This window comes from Neltuma alba, unplaced genomic scaffold (genome assembly GCF_004799145.2).
Source record: "Neltuma alba isolate B1F8T4 unplaced genomic scaffold, ASM479914v2 tig00012929_pilon, whole genome shotgun sequence".
Classification (NCBI taxonomy): domain Eukaryota; kingdom Viridiplantae; phylum Streptophyta; class Magnoliopsida; order Fabales; family Fabaceae; genus Neltuma; species Neltuma alba.
The window spans coordinates 43,746-66,016 of record NW_021637295.1 but is presented as its reverse complement, the minus strand read 5'-3'; the positions used below and the strand labels follow the sequence as shown (position 1 = coordinate 66,016).

General features: G+C 35.4%; 1 pseudogene; it reads right to left on the bottom strand.

Moving 5' to 3' along the window:
- Positions 1–862: 862 nt before the first annotated feature.
- LOC114732712 (probable disease resistance protein At5g63020) lies at positions 863–13,505 on the bottom strand (annotated as a pseudogene).
- Between the last annotated feature and the right edge of the window lie 8,766 nt (positions 13,506–22,271).

Below are 22,271 nucleotides of genomic sequence, written 5' to 3'. Positions count from 1 at the left end.
ATTAAAAAGTTCCAGAATTGCTATAAACTATCTTAAAAAAATCGATCAGATATTAATGACCATAAAAAAGTAAGTAAATTAGAAAAATGATTTTAATAAAAAGATTCAGTCCCTCATAAACTATGTTCATGCTTGAAGCTTGGATATAAAAGAAAACTTAACACCAATTGAATAAGCAATGGGAACAATTTGTAAGATACCATGAATCTACAGTTAATTTTTATATTTAGATGAGGCTTGGGGAACAGAATAACTAGCCACGTTAACTTTATGCTAATTCATAGTATTTTTATGGGACACCATTCAAAAAAAAAAAGTTAGGGCAAACGTATAACTTTGCTTTAAAAAAAAAAAAGGTTACACAATAGTTTCTTGATGTTATAAAATTTCCTTTTAGTCCTCTAACTTTTAACACTACTATTTCATATAATGATTTTTTTATAACAACTAATAGTTTATTATAACAATCATTATTGTTTTGAATAAATAAAAGGCCCTTAACTTTATGGATAAATTTGCCACAAAATTATGTGGAGTGAGAATAAATACAAGGAGAGAGACTGTGCCAAATATGAAACATTAAAATAATAATAATAAAAAGGTTTCTCTCTACAATATTTTGCTTTAAATGTTCAAAACAAATGGTGAAGTATACTAATTTATCGAACTATGCTAACTGAGATGAAAAAGATCAAATTGATTAAGCAAAAAAAAAAAAGAAAAAGAAAAGAATAAAGGATACAACAACAGAGAACAGGCATATATCATTGTTAATGAGGATGCATGGAATGCATGTAGTTGAATGTTTAATTAATAATTAATAAATCATACAAACAATACATGGTTCGTTTTATTTTTGAGTCTAGAAGCTCTGTAAGGTCTTCAAACAAGAAAGCCGGAGAAAGAAAGCTAATGAAAACCAGTGATCATTGCTCTCGATGGTGAAACCAATCTACAACATGTAACAGTATAATTGATATTGTAAGCAATAATCATTACACGTGAAAGTAAAAAAGATGAAATCCATATTTATGCTATAAATAATGTATTTACCTCGCAGCCTCTCGCAAAACGAGTTGGATCTTCAAAATTTGATTGGAATTTGTGCTTTGCGGTGGGGTCATCCCATTCCAACTTGTCCCACCAGTCTTGTTGTCCATAGATATGTGTCAACCTATGTTTAGCAGAGTTGGAATCAAGTGGTAACTTGTTCAGCTTTGGACACAAGGCTATCTCAATGGTTCTGAGAGAAGGAAAAGGCAAGGCTGCCTTGTGAATGCTCTCAAGTCTTGGTAAGTTCAACAAACGCAGTGTGACAAGAGAAGAGAATACAGAAGAAGAAGAAGAATCCACATTCTCATTATTCTTTATTGAGTAGTCTTCATCTTCTTCTTCTTCTTTTATCACTTCTTCCATTGACTCACAATTAAAAATCTCAAGTTGTTGAAGGAGTGGAGCATATTTAAGCCATGTCGCATGAGTTACTGTACATGAAACAATTATCACCCTCCGGAGCTTGGTAAGACAACCTATATCAAAAACAAAAGAATATTGCTCTCTTCTAATCTCCAACAATCTGAGATCAAATTCCCGTAGCTGCTTCATTTTTGACAAGGATGCAAATGATAAAGGCATCTCATCAATCTTATTGGAGACGCGACTCCAAAGGCTGTATATGCAACTTTGCAATTTGGTTGACTCCAATAATTTCCTCAACCATCTTTACTCCTTATTTCCATGCATAATTTCTCAATATTTGGTAGGCACTCCAGCTCTTCTAAAAAACCTCTATCTTCTGAATAATCTACCCCGAATAGTCTAACAACTCTTAATCGTTGAAGACTTGATAGCACTCCCAATGGAAAAGGACATCTCATGTAGAATGCTTCCAAGCTAAGAAGCTTTAAATTTGTCAAGTACTGCAAGTTATTAAAAAACTCTGCTTCTAGAATATTTGTAGTGAACACAGAAAGATATTCCAAAGAAACTAAAACCCCAATGTCACCAAATAATGGTCGATTGACCCGTATGTCCAAGACTTTCAATCTTTTCATGTATTTAATATCTTCCGGACATGACATATCATTTACTTCCAATAAAACTACTGTTGTGGCATTTGGAGGATCTCGGATTTTTTGTGATTCCCAGTAATTCATGATTGAAATCCTTTGCATAAATTTCATATTCTCTTGATCATGTGCTATCCAAAGTGCCATGTCACGGATCATATCATGCATTTTAACTGTACGAAACATAAAAATATCATCTTCAACACTTTCTAATAAGCACGAAAGCTTCAACTTTTCAATAATAGACTCACCATGACCATACATATCTTGCACACTCTTCGTCATATCTTTACAAAGAAATTTCTCCAACATCCATCTAGCGATGAGATTGAGAACTCGAATCTCACAATCTTCCGGGTACAATGCACAATACAAGAAACAATGCTTTTGCATCTCATCCAATCAGTCGTAGCTAAATTTAAGAACAGAGAATGCTTTCTTCTCCAAATCTGGTGCAGTTAGTGAAGAACTTGTTAAGTTCTTTATTGAATGTTCCCAAGCCTCCATACTTTTCACTCCAGCCATGGCACTTCCTACCACAATCAGCGCAAGTGGTAACCTTTTACATTCTTTAGCCATCTTCTTCGCAAGCTTTGGAATACTAGGGTTTGACCTCAAAGTGTCCTCACCAACTTTCATGTAAAATAACTTTGTCGCATCGTCCTCTGTCAAAGTTTCTACCTTGAATGTTCTTTCAGCTTGCATTTTTGCACACACATTTTCTGACCGAGTTGTGAATAGCACTTTGGATTGAAAATTAGTTTTCCCTGGACGTGGCACTCCCACCAAGCTCAAGTCCATTTCATCCCACATGTCATCCAATAATAAGGCAAATTTCTTTTGCTTGAGGACCCTATAAATCTTTGCTGCTTTTTCATCTTGATTACTACAACAATTCCAAATGTCATCCCCGATCATAACCAATTTTCTAATATTATCCATAATACTATCCAAGTTGGGCTCTTTTAATACCACCACCCACATCACAAAATCAAATTCTTGCCTCCTCTTCCCAAGTTCATTGTTAATTCTCTTTAACAAGGTAGTCTTTCCTACCCCACCCATCCCATGTAAACCAATGATGCCAACATTCTCTTCTTCAATGCTCTTCCATACCTTATTAAACATCAAATCTAACCCCACTACTTCATCCTGAGGCATCTCAATTGGCTCGGACGGTATTGTGTGAGCAATTTTAATATTTTCGCTGAACCTTTTGCCCTCTGTTGTTAGCCGATCTACATTCTCTAGCATCTTAGCAGCTTTCTTTCCTAGCCTGTAGCTTGACTTACAATGCTTTGGACAATATTTACTTAGACATTTGTCTTTCATTTCTTTAGCTTCTTGAGCTTGAATAACTGCTATTTCCTGTGTTAGTTATATATAAATTACAGTCTTAGCATATTACTGACAGTCTTGCACAAAAAATTAAATATAATTTTACGAACTATAGATTATGAAATAAATCAATTTGTAAATTTGATTATTCTATTAATTGAACATATCTGTTTACGTAGTAATTAATTATAACATCATTTATCAACAGTCAAATAACATTACAAAACGATTTGTTCTTTTCTTTACCTTCCAAACGATTTGTTCTATACATATATTTTAATATATTCATATTTGTTAAAATAAATTTTTTAAAAGAATTTACTAAATATATTATACAGATAACCAGTAAATATTAAATAAACTATTAAGATATAGACTCGAAATTTATTTTGAGGAGGGAACAAGTTTTGAATAAGATTAATTCTAAATTTCTAATATAATTTTCAGTTAAAACAAATATCCTGTTAGTTTTGTTTGAGGCTCTTAAATATGTTAAACTAAAATATATGTTTTGAAAATGAAAGAGGAATTTAGTAACTAAAGCAAAATATAATGGTGGTAAGATTTATCACTATAATAATAACTTTTATTACTTTCACCAAAAATACAAACATTTTTATGAATCATTAATTATAAGATAAATCAATTTGTAAATTTCATTATTTTATAAATTAAACATATCTATTTACTTAGTAATTAATTATTACATCATTGATCAACTATCTACTTTATATTCCTGAAAATATAACATCGTCCTTTTTCTTTGTGGCGAAAATTGGATATTGAAGCAACATCATTCATTTCCAGGAAAAATGGGGGAAAAAAATTACGATGAACTATCATTAGAAAATATGTAAAATATACTTGACTTCTCTTCAGTTTTACTCAAATTATATAAATCTTCCCTCTAATTTTAAAATCCAAGCTTTTGTATCATTTGAAATACCATTAAAATATTCTATTAAAGATTCTAAAATACAATTTTATTAATTGAGAATTATGTTAAAAATTTAAAATTCTTAATTCATAATCTAATTGTGTGCCCTCTCTCTCCAATTTAAATCATTGTAATTATAGATATAAAATATTTAAATAGTGTTTATAAAATATCATAGTAAAACTTATTAAAATGTAGAGTAAAAATGAACAAAAATTGGAAAAATTTATTGACCAATTTTTGCCTTGTTTTATTAAATTCCTACCTAGTACCTAATCTTTTTTCCCTAAAAGCTACCTCATTTTTTTTTGTACATACATGCCTGAAAGATTTGTTAGGGAAACATATGGATCTAAACATTAAAAAAATTAAAATTATTTTTTAAATACTATCGAAAAAATTTCTTTAAAAAATTAAATTTTCAATAAATATTTAATTTTTTGGGTCAAAAAATAAATATTTAAGTTAGCTAGGGATGTCTTAGTCCAAATCTAGTGATTTAAAGATCCATTAATAGGGGTAGATGGCAATGCGGCCTGGGTTAGGATAGCCAAACTACTTATGGATTATTTTGACACTGGTATTCTTTATGTTGTTGGGAGTCAAATCGAGACTGTCTTGAAGGTTGATAATGCGACGTTGAAGAGGTCAAAAGGGTATTTTGCTAGGGTTTGCGTGCAGTTGGATTTGAAGAAACCTTTGTTACCTTGTGTCTTGATTAATGGGAAGGAACAAAAGATTGAGTACGAGGGGCTTCCTTTGATATGTTTCTGATGAGGGAAATATGGCCATGACTTTGACCATTGCCCGGAGAGGACACAGAACATGCAACAAGGCACTGCTGAGATAATAAGACCTCCAAGCACTATCGCTGAAAGGAATGGAAGTACTAAGATGGAGAAGGAGCAAGCACCAAATGCTCCGACGGTAGGGTACAGCAATTGGATAGTGGTTCAATGTCCATGGAAGGGGAAACGGTTACAAGATAGGAGAGGACGAGATCAGCACTGGGTTCTGCAAGATTCTCAATCACAATCAATAGGCTCCTAATTTGCTGCTTTGGATGGGGTAGAGTTGGTAATACAGGCTGGCGGTGCGATACGGGCCAGCCCGCAACGGAGCGGGTTGAAAGCGGAGCGAGCTCAAGTAGCCCATATTTTGGCGAGCTGGCAGAATGGAAGCCTGCGCCCGCCAGTATTGTTTTTTAAAAATGAGAACACGCTACTTTTGGCACCTTTTCACACCTGAACGCATTTTTCATTACAGATTACAACATTCAAAGACAAATAAACATCCAGAACAGCCAGCCAGAGTCTCGAGCTTGCGTCTTGCGATTCGCGAAACGAGGTTGCTACGCCTGCGAGCTTGCGACACGAAGATGATGGAGCTGCGCAATAGCAATTCGAAGACAATGGGGCTGGGTGATGGCGATGCAAATCAAGGAGACAACAAGCGAGGCCGTGTCGCGGTGAGCTACATGCGTGGTCAGCATCGGCATCGGCGATTCTGGTTTTTGGGGAGTGGGGAGTAGCCGAGTGGGGACTGCCTAGTGCGTGAGTGTGTGGAGGGCTGGTGGCTGCAAGATGATAGAGCGAAACTTTGAATTCTGAATTATGGAAGCATGAAGGAGTAGGGGTAAAGGTCACGAAAGGCAATTCAGCGAAGGGCGAAGTGCGAAGCTAGGGACTTACTGACTTAAAGGTTAGGGCAGCTGGGCAACACGATTTTGTTTTAAAAAATTTATGATTAAATTTAAATTTTCAATTTTTTTGGGTTGGGCTAAAAATTAAAAAAGACTTGGTCATAGACCATGAGACAAGAGTGACGTGTCCATGATTGTGAGCCTGTGAGGTAGAGTAAAAAAAAAAAAGCGGGCTCCAGGCGGTGCAGGCTGACAAAGTTCAGATTTCGGCGGGCTAGCATTTCCCCAACCCAAACCCGCCCTTTTAGGCGGCGGCCCAGCCCTTTTTACCGGCTCTAGGATGGGGATCCGAATGAGATTATTGAGGTGCCAAACTCACTAGTGCCACTAATGGCCCAGAACTAGTAAGATGGTTCCTCATGGGTCAAATGTACGAAAAACAAGCAAAGTTGCTATGAAAATTGATGGGCCTACAACTGAGAGCCCAATGATTGCTTATTTACAGGCCAAGGATTCGATAGGACTCATGTGGCTAGGATCATTAAGTAGCCCAGTACCAAACGAAGCTACCTATAATATGTAGGTTGACAATGGGCTATCTAATGAAGTTGGGATAAGTAGAATGACGGTTGTTCGTAGCAATTCAGTTGGGAAATCGGGTAGTATGTTGGGGAAAGATGGCAACCTGATAGACCCTGGTTCGATGGAAGGTGGGCCATTTAGGATTGTTTTGAATCCACTATCAAATGAGAATCAAGACGGATTGATAACGGAATGGAATGGGTCAACTCAAGTCATTAAGCCCTGTTGAGATGGTGCCAGCTCTTTCTCTTTCCATTATAATCATGTTTATGATGAATCTTTTTATATGGGACTCTAGAGGTATAGGGAATAAAGGATTCGTGCAAATGATGGTGGAATTACATCATCGATTTCAGTTTCGTTTTCTTGCCATCCTTGAGCCTCAGCAGGCAGGAGATAGGGTGAAAAGATTAGCTCAGCAAACTGGGTTTGATCATGTTGAAGTGGTAGATACATCTAGCTTTAGTGGGGTATTTGGTGCTTCTGGATGCATGATTTTAACTTTCATGTAGTCGCCAAGCATGAACAGGTCCTGCATGGGTCTTTCACCGAAGGGTCTACTGAAGCTTGGGATCTTTCGGTGGTATATGGGAGTTTGGATACTCGGAAGCATAGGGCTTTGTGGCATGAGCTTGCAAATATTGCCAGTTGAGGGACTCATCACTAGTATATAGCAGGGGATTTTAATGCTACTTTAAGAGACTATGAGAGAGTCTCGATAGCAAGACGATGTACCCCTGTATACCCCTGCAGATCGCTATTTCTCATAAGAGGTACCAGATGTTGGTTTGAGTGAATTGGATTTTCATGGGTCGAGTTTCACGTGGAGTAGAGGTCAAAGCCGTAGTAATCTAGATAGGGCAATAGTTAAAACTGGGTGGATCGAAAATTTTTCGAGTGCCACTGTGACTCATTTGCCTATGTATAAGTCGGACTACTCCCCGCTTCTTATCAGAGTAAATGGTAGTAGCAATAATAGTCTGACTCATTGTCCTTTCTGCTTCTTCGCTCTATGGGTTACTCATGAGGAGTTTAGGATGATGGTTAAGAATTCTTGGCTTGGGTCTAGAAGCTGGGAAGAGAATATTAAAGTTTTCGTAGAGTGCGTGCAAGTTCGGAATAAGGACGTTTTTAGAAGCGTAAATAAATAGAAAGGGCAGCTGCTCAGAAGGTTAGACTGTATTAATACATAGTCGGTGAACTTTCCTATTGATACGAATCTTGAGCATGGGAGAGATCATTTGTGGTCAGAACTGGAAGGTATTTTGGTGTAGGAAGAGCTTATATGGTTGCAACATTCCCACTATAGTTGGTATAAGGATGGTGACAAGAATACAAGATAGTTCCATGCTATGACAAAAAAGCAGGAAGAGGAGAAATCAAATTGTAGCTCTACGTAAGGATGATGGGGAATAGAGTTATGATAAGGATGAGCTCATGCAAATAGGGACAACTTTTTACCAAACGTTGTTCTCTAAGGAAGGCCAAGCAAAGGGTGCGGTGTCTTTTGACAGAAGTTATCCTTTAATTGATGAAATGGTTCCTTTACGTTTGGGCAGAGAGGTTTCTGACATGGAGATTAAGAACGCGTTATTTGCTATGGGGCTGCTTAAGGCTTCAGTCCTGGCTGGTTTGAATCTTTTATTCTTTCAAAATCAATGGGAAGTGGTGGACTGTCAATGACTGGTATGATTCGATACCTGTTCAACCACCCAACTGACATGGGACGTGTTAATGAGACCAATATTGTTCTTATTCCTAAGATAGACCATCTAGAGACTATCAGGGATTTTCAACCCATTAGTCTGTGTAATGTTATCTATAAGATTTTAACTAAAGTTATTTTGAATAGTCTCAAGAGTATTATGCCAAATATTGTAGCTCCTAATCAACGTAGCTTTGTTCCTAGTAGACGAGGAGTAGATAATATTATTGTTGTGCAAGAGGTATTTTACTCAATGAAAAAAAAGAAAGGAAGGAAAGGGCTTATGGCTATCAAAATTGACCTTGAGAAGGCATTGATTGGGTTTGTTGGTCTTTTGTGTCAAAGTGTGTTCAAGAATTAAATCTTCCCAAGAATATGGTGGCTGCCATCAAGAAATGCATTAGTGTACTGCTAGCTATTAGTTGTTGTGGAATGGGAAGCAAGGAGATTCATTTACTCCCTCACGAGGATTAAGACAAGGAGATCTAATGTCATCATATCTTTTTGTCTTAGTGATGGAGAAGTTTACTCACCTTATCCATAGCGAAGTTGATGAAGGCCATTGGTTACCATTTAAGTTGAAGAAGAATGGTACACCAATTTCACATTTATTTTTTGTTGATGACCTTATTTTATTTGCAAAAGCTTCTTTAAAGCAAGCCGGCTTGGTTAAGGCTTGTCTTGATGATTTTTGTGAAGCATTAGGGGAGAAGGTTAATAATGCTAAGTCACGTATATGCTTCTTAAACAATGTAAGCCATGTTCGGGTACGCCAAATCAGTGACTTTTTGGGGTTTACACCAACTATAAATCTTGGAAAATACTTGGGAGTGCCTCTCCACCATAAGCGCGTGTCATATGATACCCACAAGCATATTCTCGAGAAGATGGACTCATGACACACTAATTGGAAGGCAAGAGTTCTTTTTATAGTCCCCTATTACCGTCCTTACTCAATTTTCTCCCTTCTCCTACCTTTGTCGACATTCGTCCTTTGCTTCTATCATCTTCGTCATGTTCTTCCATCACCGTCATTGTCGTTGTTGCTGTCGCCATCGCCTTATCCTCTTCATTCTATTTGTGAGTTTTTCACCTCCATTCTTTTCATGGATTTTATAGTTTTTGTGGTTTGATATGATTATTTTCTTTAGTTAAAAATATGATGTTTAATACGAGTTTAAAGAGATTTGATTTTTGTCATATCTGAGTCTTTGATTTTATCTTTATTAAATCTTAGTGACTTTGATCTGGTGGTTGAAGGTAAAGCTAAGTGGCACTGTTACGGTAGGAAAGAATCTACGTTTGCTCCATCAGAATGCTTTTAACTAGTGAGAGATTATTGGTTAATTGATATTCAAACCCCTTCCTTTGAGGCTTTGTTCTCCGGTTCTATCTTGATCAATAGGGTGAAACATAGATTTAAAAAAAAAAAAATTTCACATCGGTTATTTATATAACTGCTGTGAAAAGTCACATTATGGTGAAATCCTCTATTTCACGTCGATGACATAGACTCCACTCTCAAAACCGCCGTAAAAAGCTTATTTTAACCGCCGTTAATTTTTTTTTTTTTGTAGTAGTAAGTTGATGAAGACCATTGGTTACCAGTTAATTCGAAGAAGAATAGTACACCAATTTCACATTTATTTTTTGTTGATGACCTTATTTTATTTGCAGAAGCTTCTTTAGAGCAAGCCGGCTTGGTTAAGGCTTGTCTTGATGATTTTTGTGAAGGATCAAGGGAGAAGGTTAATAATGCTAAGTCACGTATATGCTTCTCCAACAATGTAGGTCATGTTCGGGGTAGACCAAATCAGTGACTTTTTGGGGTTTACACCAACTACAGATCTTGGGAAATACTTGGGAGTGCCTCTCCGCCATAAGCGTGTGTCATATAATACTTACAAGCATATTCTGGAGAAGATGGACTCATGACTTACTAATTGGAAGGCAAGAGTTCTTTCTATGGCTGCTCGGAATACTTTGGTTTCATCCACGTTAACAGCTATTCCCACGTACATAATGCAATTTACACATTTATCGGCTACAGTGTGTTCGGATGTCCATAAGCGATGCTGCCGTTTCCTATGGGGGGGATATACTTCGAATAGGCGGGTTCATCTTGTTGCATGGGACAAGGTCTGTATGAAAAAGGAGGAAGGTGGCTTGGGTATTAGACAAGCAAGATCACAGAACAATGCTTGTGTGATGAAGTTAGATTGAGCTTTGATTCACAATCGTGATAAGCTTTGGGTTCGATTGATTTGAGAGAAGTATAGCTGTGGGGAAGATGTTCTACCGAAGATTGACCTCAGGAGTAAGGGCTTGAAAGCATGGCAGGGAGTGAAAAGCATGTGGGATAATGTTAGCTTGAACTTATCTTGGCAAGTGGGGAATGATCGTTTGGTGCATTTTTGGGAGGATTTGTGGCTTCATCATTGTGGGAAGCTTATTGACGTGGCTGTACAGGTTGTTCCTACTGACATTGTTGACCTCAAGGTTGCTGGTTTCATAACGGAGGAAGGGGAGTGGAAAGTCGATAGCTTTGCCAGTTTCCTCCCTAGAGATAGTATTAGCAATATCTTAAGGTGTCGCTGTAATGATGTTTTTGATTGGCCGACTTGGTCATTGGCTTCCTCTGGTGCTTTTTCATTGAAGTCTGCTTATCAGTCCCTCTGATTAAATGGTGATACTTTCGGTCCGGGTTTTTGGAGGAGGACCTGGAAACTACAGGTACCATAACGCTGTAAAATCTCCCTATGGGTGTGTGTATGTGATAGGTTGCTCACTAATAAGCAACGAGTTAGGAGAGGCATGGCCGAGCCTGCTGCTTGCCTGTCTTGTGAGGATGGTGAGGAGTCAATCTTAAATGCTATTCGGGACTTTACAGTTGCGAGAGTGGCTTAGGAAGGTATAGTTCCAAGCAACCACAGATATAAGTTCTTCTCTTTCCAAGATGTTAGGAGGTGGGTGGATTGGAATACCAAGATTAGAACTGAAGTAAGAGGTATCAGTCGAGATGTGTGGTTTGCGTTGATGTGTAGGCAGCTATGGCTAGTACAGAATAACCTAGTTTTCAATCAGAAACAGTGCACGGCTGGGGAAGTCATTGCCCAAGTGTTTGCTACTACTAATTGGGCACGTAGGATAGTAGCCATGTTGATGGAGGAAGTAGGTACGGCTGGTCGGTGTCAAGCACCAAGAGCGGGTTTTGTGAAGCTGAATGTCGATGGGGTATGTTCTCGTCTTACTGGTGCGTCCTCTTGTGCTGGTATATTGAGGGATCCTATGGGATGTGTGCTGGGGGGTTTTCTGTGCAATCTGGGCAGTGGAGACAGTTTTGGGGTAGAAGCTTGGGGAGTCCTTTGGGGTCTCAAGTTTGCATGGGATAGAGGGCTACGAGAAATCAATATTGAGACGGATTGTAGGGAGTTAGTGGACTGTCTGAACAGTTAGGAGGCTGTGTATCTGCAGTATGGAGGCTTCATCAAAGAGATTAAGGATACCTTGGCTCGTGACTGGGATGCGGTCATATTATGGTGCAGTCGTGAAGCTAATATTGTCGCAGATCGTCTCGCCAAGGGAACGCTGAGTATAGTCCCCGGAATTTCTTTCTTTACGGTGCCTCCTCGGTAGATTTTGGAGGCTTTAGATATTAATACTCTGTACTGCTATCCTGTTTAAGGATGCTTGAAGTTTGTCTTACCAAAAGAAAAAAAAAAAAACGGGTGGATGGAAATGAAATATTCAAATTAGAAAGGGTTTTTTGTATCATGTGACTTTTAATTTCAGCAGAAGTTTGTGTAAAATTGTTCATTTATATAGGAAGAATTCTTGTAGCCATATGTTGTGACGTGGATACAAACGGATTTTACATTTTCAAGCCTTTCAAAATCAATTTAATTTCCTTCCATTACTTTTCTTGTTTCCTCTCTCTAATGATTAATACCTATTCTAAACTTCCTAAAATTTTTAATATATTTTATTTCAGTCATAAATATAAGAGTTAATTAACAATTCAATTTATTCATTATTATAATATTTCAATTCACTTTATCTCTCGTATTTATTTATTATTTCCCAAAATAGTCCTCATGTTGATTACATATGACAAAGAGTTTTCATTCTAATGCATATGATTAATAAGAATATTTTAGAAAAAATAACATTTATTTATTACAAATAACTAACTTATTTAATTTTCTTAATATTCGCAAATGAGTGATCTAGCTCTTATATTAAGAAAATGAACATATAATAAACACTTTAAAATTGAACTAAAAAGAAAATTTTAAAAAGAAATAAGGAACAGGTTGGATGGGCAGTACCTGTTGAAAGTTGTCAACTCTTGTTAGCCATCTATCGACTTCATGTGTTCTTTGCATTTGTCCTATATTCTCAGCTTCATCAACTCTTGTCTTCAAATCCCTTTTCGTGCTTTCAAGATCTTCGCATTTACCTTTCAGTGACTCCAAATTCTCTCCCAATTTACGAATATAATCAGCTTCTTTCTTGGCACCAACACAAAAACACTTGATAATGTCCCATATGATTTCCCAAAGTTCAGCCATATCTTTAAAACAATCCTAAGTGGTGGCCATGTTAATTAGAGCAATTTCTTTTTCTGAGAAAAAAACAAAAACGTTATTTGTATTGTTGTGCGTTTAACCTAAAAATAAAAACAACAATAAATAAATAACATGAATCTTAACTAATTACTCCCAAACTAGACATCGTTCTACTTTGTGAAGGCTTGCTGTGCTACGCACTGTCTAGTGATTATTTTATCTAATGCAGGCCCATCAAAAAAGTTGATTTGAAACACTCATTTCTATTCTTTTAGCCACGATGATATAGAAACAAGAGTTTAAAAGCAGCTAATTAAAATCCAAAGAGGAGATCGATGAGATACCTCCCCGTATTCTTTCTGATCAGCCTTGGGCTTCTTCAAAGGCTTGGGTTTTCCACCTACAAATCAAAATATTAATCATAGACGAAAACAAATTTGAGGTTCTAGTTAACAGATCAAAACATGAGGGTTTCATAGATTGAAAATAAGGGGGAAGAGCTCAAGCGCAAAACATAAGAAGAACCAGTAGGGGAATCAGAAAATCCGGAGGTGAAGGGAGATTGTTCTTAGAGCTTCTTCAATTTGTATTCCACATCTTTTATCTTCCTTTTATCTCCCGGCAACTGCAGATTGTTTTCCAAATCACTTACAGAAACACTTGCCTCCAATGAAGGAAGATGGTCTTATAAGAATCCATATTAGACTTGAAGGTAAATAGATATGAGATGAAATGATGCCGAAGACTCAAGTCAAGTCATCTCTAAAAGTAAAACGTGTGTTGAAGAATACTCGAGTCAAGTCATCTCTAAAAGTAAAACACGTGGCTCAGAATTCCACAAAAATTGGAAGCTTTTCCAACAAGATTCTTAAAAATATCTTCTTTTTTAAATGACGTTTGTGCTCTTTCAAGAAATAAAGAATTGTACTTTTTGCAAAGCTCTGTATATTATGTACTTGGAAATATTATACAAGAATAAAATGACACATAAAGAGGCTGAAAATATCATATTTCAATATAAATATTTTCTTTGATGTCAAAAATACAAATCACTAATCAATATTAAAAAGTTCCAGAATTGCCGTAAACTATATCTTTAAAAAATCGATCAGATATTAATCAACATAAAAAAGTGAGTAAATTAGAAAATGATTTTAATAAAAAGATTCAGTCCCTTATAAACTATGTTCATGGTTAAATCCCTTAAAGCTTGGATATAACAGAAAACTTAACAGCAATTGAATAAGCAATGGGAATAATTTGTAAGATACCATAAATCTATAGTTAATTTTTATATTTAGATGAGGCTTGGGGAACAGAATAACTAGCCACTTTAACTTTATGCTAATTCATAGTATTTTTATGGGATGCCATTAAAAAAAAAAAAGTTAGGGCAAAGGTATAACTTTGCTTTTATCAAAAAGAAAAATTACACAATAGTTTCTTGATGTTATAAAATTTCCTTTTAGTCCTCTAACTTTTAACACTACTATTTCATATAATGATTTTTTTATAACAACTAATAATTTATTATAACAATCATTATTATTTTGAATAAATAAAAGGCCCTTAACTTTATGGATAAATTTGCCACAAAATTATGTGGAGTGAGAATAAATACAAGGAGAGAGAGACTGTGCCAAAAATCAAACATTAAAATAATAATAAAAAAGGTTTCTCTCTACAATATTTTGCTTTAAATGTTTAAAGAAAATGGTGAAGTATACTAATATATCGAACTATGCTAACTGACATGAAAAAGGTCAAATTGATTAAGTAAAAAAAAAAACAAGAAGAATAAAGCATACAACAACACAGAGAATAGGCATATATGATTATTAATGAGGATGCATGGAATGCATGTAGCTGAATGTTTAATTAATAGGGAAAATTTTGATTAAGGACCGTAGTTGAGAATTTATTTCAAACAGCCCTCAAAATATTTTGAAATATCACTACCGGACTAAAGGACCAAACTAAAATTAATTTTAGACAGTAAAAGACATTTTACCCCTTACTTGTGACCTTGAAGCTCTTTACCCTCTCTCTCTTAAATCTGTCGAAGCTCAAGCTCTTCTTTCTCTCACTCTCTGAAAAAATGTTGTTGGGTTGAAAGAGATCATTTGCCATTGTTGTTGTTCCGATAAGGAGAATGTTCACCGTCACTATTATTCTAATATGGAGTGCCTTCACCGTCGGTGCTGTTCTGGTAATAAGAGCCTTGCTGTCACTATAGTCTCTCTCTCTCTCTCTCTCTCTCTCTCTGTGACCTCTTTCATTGCATTTGCATTCAAAAATTTCTGCATATAATACTACAAAATCCTTCTATATTTCTTCTATTGTAGATTTCATCGGTTTGATTTGGGTTGTTGTGAAGTTTTGAACCAGCGAGATTTGAGATAAATTATACAGTGGGTTGATTTTAGATTCACACTATTGAGTGTTGAGAGTAAGCATTTCTGTTCCTGTCATGAGTTCTGTTGTGAATTTGCAAATTTTACTTCTCTACAAAAATGGTGATTTGGCGTTGTGAAAACTCATATTTTTGTTGTGAATTCGTAAATTCCTATTGTAAATGTATACTATGTTTAATTATTGAAAACTGATTGAAATTAATACTTGAATGATATGCAACAACATATTATATATGGCTAGCAGCAGTAGAAAGCAATTATTTTGCATCTTTCATGCGGGAGGCGAATCTCTGAAAACCTTAGAAAGCAAAATGACATATGAAGTACTGTATTGAAATTGGCTGGCAACTATATAAATGTAAAATAAATTAATCCACTTGCAAACGGATGTATCTGTGTTGCAAGTATCCTAACTACTTTTGAACTATCACTCTCGGAGTTGTAAACTATTTTGTTCAACTTTATGAATGAAATAAATCTACTTGCAAATGGACATATTTATATGGTTAATAGGCATATCTGTGTTGCAAATATCCTAATTTTACTGTTAATCTCATATTTGTGAATTATTCTGTTTAACTTTATGAATGAAATAAATCCATTTGTAAATGGATGTATTTATATTGTTAATGAGTGCATCTGTGTTACAAATGTCCTAATCCTACTTGTGAACCATCACTCTCAGACTTGTGAATTGTTCTGTTCAACTTTATGAATGAAATAAATTCACTTGCAAATAAATGTATTTATATTGTTAATGGGCGTAATCGTGTCACAAATTTTCTAATTCCATTTGTGAACTATCGCATCTAGACTTGTGAATTGTTGTGTTCATAAATTAAGTAAATCCACTTGCAAATGGACGTATTTCTATTGTTAATGGGCGTATTCGTGTTGCAAATTGTTTAATTCCACTTGTAAATGTCCCTCCTAGACTTGTGAATTATCATGTTCATCTTCTTCAATTCAACTACTTCACTTGCAAATGAACATGTTCTTGTTATTAGTATACGTATCTTTCTTGTAAATTTTCTAATTTCAATTGTCAATATGGCAGCCATATTTCCAAAACATGAAGTTGTTAAGCAATGTATCCTTATTGTAAATTTTCCAATTTCATTTGTCAGTAGTATATCATATACTTATAAACTAGTGGGGATAAGCAGAAGATTATAATTACTTGACATGAAACATACTCATAATATATATTCCCAAAAACTGAAATCGTGCAGATTCTTTATGCACAAATTTGGACACATTCTAAAGTAGCTTAAATTACATCTTAGATAGAAATATAACAAATGTTATGTCATTGCTTTTTTCTTGTTGTGTCTTTATCCATTGAAGTAGTTTCGCAACAGCGCCTAACTTTAGTGCAGTATGTTATTCCTATAGCATAAAGATAAGAACCATCAATACATTCACACAAGTGCAATGATAAAAACTCAAAATAATTAATGAATTCATAAACATTTAATTCCATTGCTACTAGTCATATATAATACGTTGCTACACATCATTCAAGTATTAATTTCAATCAGTTTTCAATAATTAAACACAGTATACATTTACAATAGGAATTTGCGTATTCACAACAAAAGTACGAGTTTTCACAGTACCAAATCATTATTTTCTTGGAAAAGTAAAATTTGCAAATTCATAACAGAACTCATGACAGGAACAGAAATGCTTACTTTCAACACTCAACGATGTGAATCTAAAATCAACCCACTGTATAATGTTATCTCAAATCTTGCTGGTTGAGAACTTCACAACAACCCAAATCAAACTGATGAAATCTACGATAAAAGAAATAGAGAAGGATTTTTAGTATTATATGCAGAAATTTTTGAATGCAAATGCAATGAAAGAGGTTGTGTACACAGAAAGAGAGAGAGAGAAAGAGACTACGGTGACAACAAGGCTCTTGTTACCAGAACAACACTGACGGCGAAGGCACTCTATATTGACGGCTAATGCTCTCCTTACCAGAACAACAACAATGGTGAATGATCTCTTTCAACCCAATGACATTTTTTCAGAGAGTAAGAGAAAGAAGAGCTTGAGTTTTGATAGATTTAAGAGAGAGAGGGGAAAGAGTTTCAGGGTCACAAGTGAGTGATAAAATGTCTTTTACTCTCTAAAATTAATTTCAGTTTGGTCTTTTGGTCCAGCAATGACATTTCAAAATATTTTGGGGGTTGTTTGAAATAAATTCTCAACTGCAGTCATTAATCAAAATTTTCCCTAATTAATAATTAATAAATCGTACAAACAATACGTGGTTTGTTTTATTTTTGAGTCTAGAGGCGCAGCCACATACTTATATAATGTAAGGTTTTCAAACAAGAAAGCCGGAGAAAGGAAGCTAATGAAAACCAGTGATCATTGCTCTCGATGGTGAGACTAATCTGCAAAATTATAGGAAATTGATATTGTAAGCAATAATTATTAGACATGAAAGTTAAAAAGATGAAATCTATATTTATGCTATAAATAATGTAGTGAACCTTCAATCGTCTCTCACAAATTAAAAGGAAGGTTTGAACTTTGATTGGAATTTGTGCTTTAATGTGGGGTCATCACACTCCAACTTGTCCCACCAATCTTGATGTCCATAGATAAGTGTCAACTTATGTTTGGTAAAGTTGAAATCAAGTGGTTGATAACCTCTCAAAATTCCTACTAATTCAACTTGTTTTAGAACTCTTTTATGGGTTTTGGAAGTTAATTATGCAAGATTTTTCTCTTAAAGTTAGAAAACATGATTTATCAAAGTGAATTTTGATTTATGCTAACCATTAGGGGATTATTGGTGCAAAGCTTATATGATTCCTTGAGTAGGTAAGTGCAAGAGTTGAAAGATTATTACAAGGAGAAAGATTCAACCAAGTCTGGGCAACCACAGAAGACCAAAGGCTCGGAGCAAACAAGAGAAGCAGAAAAGGGACCAACCGCCGCAACACATGGAGAAAACCGCCACAAAGGCTCTAACAGAGAGGAAGGATGGTATTCTGTGTGTGAGGCGCCGTGGCCCCTGACCACATTCGCCATGATGCCAAGACTACTTCATGGAGCTGTTATTCTGTGTAAGGTGCCGCGGCACCTGATCATATTTGCCGCGGTGTCTAACCCCCTCGTAGTTGTGTGTTTTATATTGTAACTTAAAAATTAGGACTTATACATGGGGGATTGGTGGTTTTTGAAGACTACTTCGACTTTAGGGCTCATCTAGAGGCTTGCTCTGCTAGGATTTGAAGGTTTTGAGGCTGGGAAACATTGGGCTTGAAGTTACAAGAGATTGAAAGCTTCTTCCTTCATTTTTCTTGGTTTTCTTCTTCTCCTTTCCTTTGTTTCTGTAATAGCTGAGAGAACCATCTTTATAGATGTGGCTCTTTGCTAAACATGTGTAGCTAGAATAGTCATCCAGGGTTATTTTAATGTATTGTATGGTTTAAGACTTGTTTTAACTCTCTCTTTAGTGTTAATGATAATGTTTTGTTTTATTTACCTTGATCTTAATGCTTCCTTGTGATTGGCCCCCAATTGGAATGATTAGTTGATTGGTTGAAGTTTAAGAAAGTTAAATTAATCATTGAACTTAGATAAAAACGTGCTAGACCAAAAATTTATCCTATTAAATGGAAAGGTCGTTGATAGAATAGAGATATACCTATTGACCTAGCATAGTTTAAAAGGGGGTTTTGGTTTTCAAAGTGCAATCTTTTCAAACAAATGGAAGAGATTGCTATATTTTATTGCGATTAAAAAACTTGGTTTTGACTTGAGAAAGTTTAATCAATTCTGTGAACCTCAGGCTAACTGAACTTATTGTTAACTATTATTTGATAAGTTATTAATTGAGTTTTATGAAGTATTTTAGTGAAAAATAACCTTAGACCCTTATTTGTCTCAAAGTCAAGTTTATTTCACTTCACTTTAAATCTTTATTTTTCCAACCTTATTACACAACTTCTTTTACAACTTTTGCTTCACTTAACCTAATGAAGAACACAACAATGATTTTTAACTCTTTTGGCCTAGGCTCTGAGGGAACGATACTTTTTATATTACTTGCGACCCGTCCACTTGTGGTTGAGCTACTCGGCAAACAATGGTAACTTGTTCAATTTTAGACACAAGGCTATTTGAATGGATTTGAGGGAAGGAAAGGGCAAGGGTGCCCTATGAATGCTCTCAATAGCATTACAAGAGAAGAGAATACAGAAAAAAAAAAAGAAGAATAAGAATTCACATTCTCATTATTCTTCATTGAGTAGTCTTCATCTTCATCTTCTTCTTTCCCACGGCTGCTTTATTTTTTACGAGGATACTAATAATGATAAAGGCCTCTCATCAATCTCGTAGGAGACTAGAATACTACAAAGGCTGTGTATGCAACTTTGCAATTTAGTTCACTTTAATAATTTCTTAAGACCATCTTTACTCCTTATTTCTATGCATAATTCTTTAATATTTGGTAGGCACTCCAGCTCTTTTAAAATACCTCTCTCTTCTGGTGGATCTATCCTGATAGCACTCCCAACAGAAAATCACATGTCGTGGAGAATGCCTTCAAGCTAAGAAGCATTAAATTTGTCAAGTACTGCAAGTTATTCAAAAACCCCAGCTCTAGATCATATTCACTAAATAGAGAAAGATATTCTAGAGAAACTAGACCCCCAATGTCACTGAATAATGGTGCTCTAACTTGTATGTCCAAGGCTTTCAATCTCTTCATTCACGTATTTAACATCTTTCTAATCTAAGGTGTCATTTATTCTCAATAACACTACCGTTATGGCATTTGGAATATCTTGGATTTTTGTGATTCCCAATAATTTATGATTGAAATCCTTTGCATAACTTCCATATCATCTCGATCATGTGCTATCCAAAGTGCCATGTCATGGATCATATCATGTATTTTAATTGTATGATCCATATAAAGATCATCTTCACCACTTTCTAGTAAGCATGAAAGCTTCAACTTTTTAGTTATAGGCTCCCTATGACCACGCATATCTTGTAAGCTCTTTGTTATATCTTTACGAAAAAATTTCTCCAACATCACATATCTATGAGATTGAGATCTCGAATCTCACAATCCTCTGGGTACAATGCACAATACAATAAACAATATTTTTGTACTTTATCTAATCGGTCGTAGCTAAATTTAAGGATGGAGAAAACTTTCTTCTCTAAATCTGGTGCAGTTAGTGAAGAACTTGTTAAGTTCTTCATTGAATGTTCCCAAGCCTCCACCCTCTTTACTCCTACCATAATCAGTGCTAGTGGTAACCTTTTAAATTCTTTAGTCACCTGCTTTGCAAATTGCAAGCTCTGGAACACTAGGGTCTGATATCAAGGTGTCCTGGCCAACTTTCATGCAAAATAACTTTGTCGCTTCTTCCTCTGTCAAAGTTTCTACCTTGAATGTTCTTTCAGCTTGCATTTTTGCACAAAATTTTTTTATCTGAGTTGTGAATATCACTTTGGATTGAAAATTATTTTCCCTTGGATGTGGCAATCCCACCAATTTCAAGTCCAATTCATACCATACATCATCCACCAATAAGGCAACTTTTTAGTTTGTTTGAGAACTCTATATATCTGTGCTGCTTTTCCATGTTGATTACTACAACGATCCCAAATGTCATCTCCAATCCCAACCAATTTTCTAATATTATCCATAATACTATTTGAATTGGCCTCTTTTGACACCACCGCCCACATCACAAAATTAAATTCTTGCCTCCTCTTCCCAAGTTCATTGTTAATTCTCTTTAATAGTCTTCCCTACCCTGCCCATCCTATGTAAACCAATGATGCCAACATTATCTTTTTCAATGCTCTTCCATGCCTTATTAAACATCAAATCTAATCCTACTACTTCATCCTAAGGCACCTCGATTGGCTCGGGTGGTATTGTGCAAGCAGTTTTAAAATTTTTTCCGTCTCCAGTGCAACCAACACAAAGCCGCCCTACATTTGCAGGGATCCCTAAGTCATCCGGAGTGGGTAAGAGTCGACCTATACGGTGCTCAAACCACTCCAATGACTGCTTAATAATAAATTTATTAATGTAAATCTCACATAGCTTGGCCACAGACATCCCTGAGAGAACTGCTCACCTTCCTTATGAACGAAGTTTATAAGAAAGGTGAAGCTAGCTAACTCATAAGGCAGACAGGTGAAGGATGACGGAAGTGCAAATCTTTTGAGGGATTTGCCATCCTTGTCCCCTGAACACCTAAGAAGTCTGTGAAACCAAGCCTGTGAAGGGACGGGCGGGCAGAATGGATGAGTACATTCCTAGCAGCTTTCTTTCCTAGCCTATAGCTTGACTTACAATGCTTTGAACAGTATTTACTTAGACATTTGTCTTTCATTTCTTTAGCTTCTTGAGCTTGAATAACTGTTATTTCATGTATAAATGACAGCCTTAGTATATTACTTACTGCCTTGCACAAAAAATAAATAGAGCCATTTGTCTTGCATTTCTTTGGCTCCTTCAGCTTGAATAATTGTTATTACTAAGAAGCATACTTTTGCAATCAAGGTACCACGTTAAGTTTTCAACCAGGCCTAGTAATTAATTATTCCATCATTCATTAACTGTCTAATAGCATTATGTAATATTTTTTTAATTTCTTACCATATAAACGATTTGTTCTATACATATAATCTAATATCTTTAAATTTTTTTTCCAAATTCAGATTTGTTAAAAGATTAGTCAAATTTCTTTTAATTTTTTATTTTGCAATGTGAAAATTTGTTGTTTTTTTAAATTTACTTAATATATTATACAGATTACCATTAAAAATTAAACGAACTATTAAAAGATAAATTAGAAGTTTATTTTGATGAGGGGAATATTAGTAAATAAGATTATTATTTCTATATTTCCAATATAGTTTTCAATTAAAACAAATATCTTTTTAATTCTGTAAGAGGCGGTATTAATATTTTAGATTAAAATCTATGTTTCGGAAATAGCGGAAAGATCTATGCA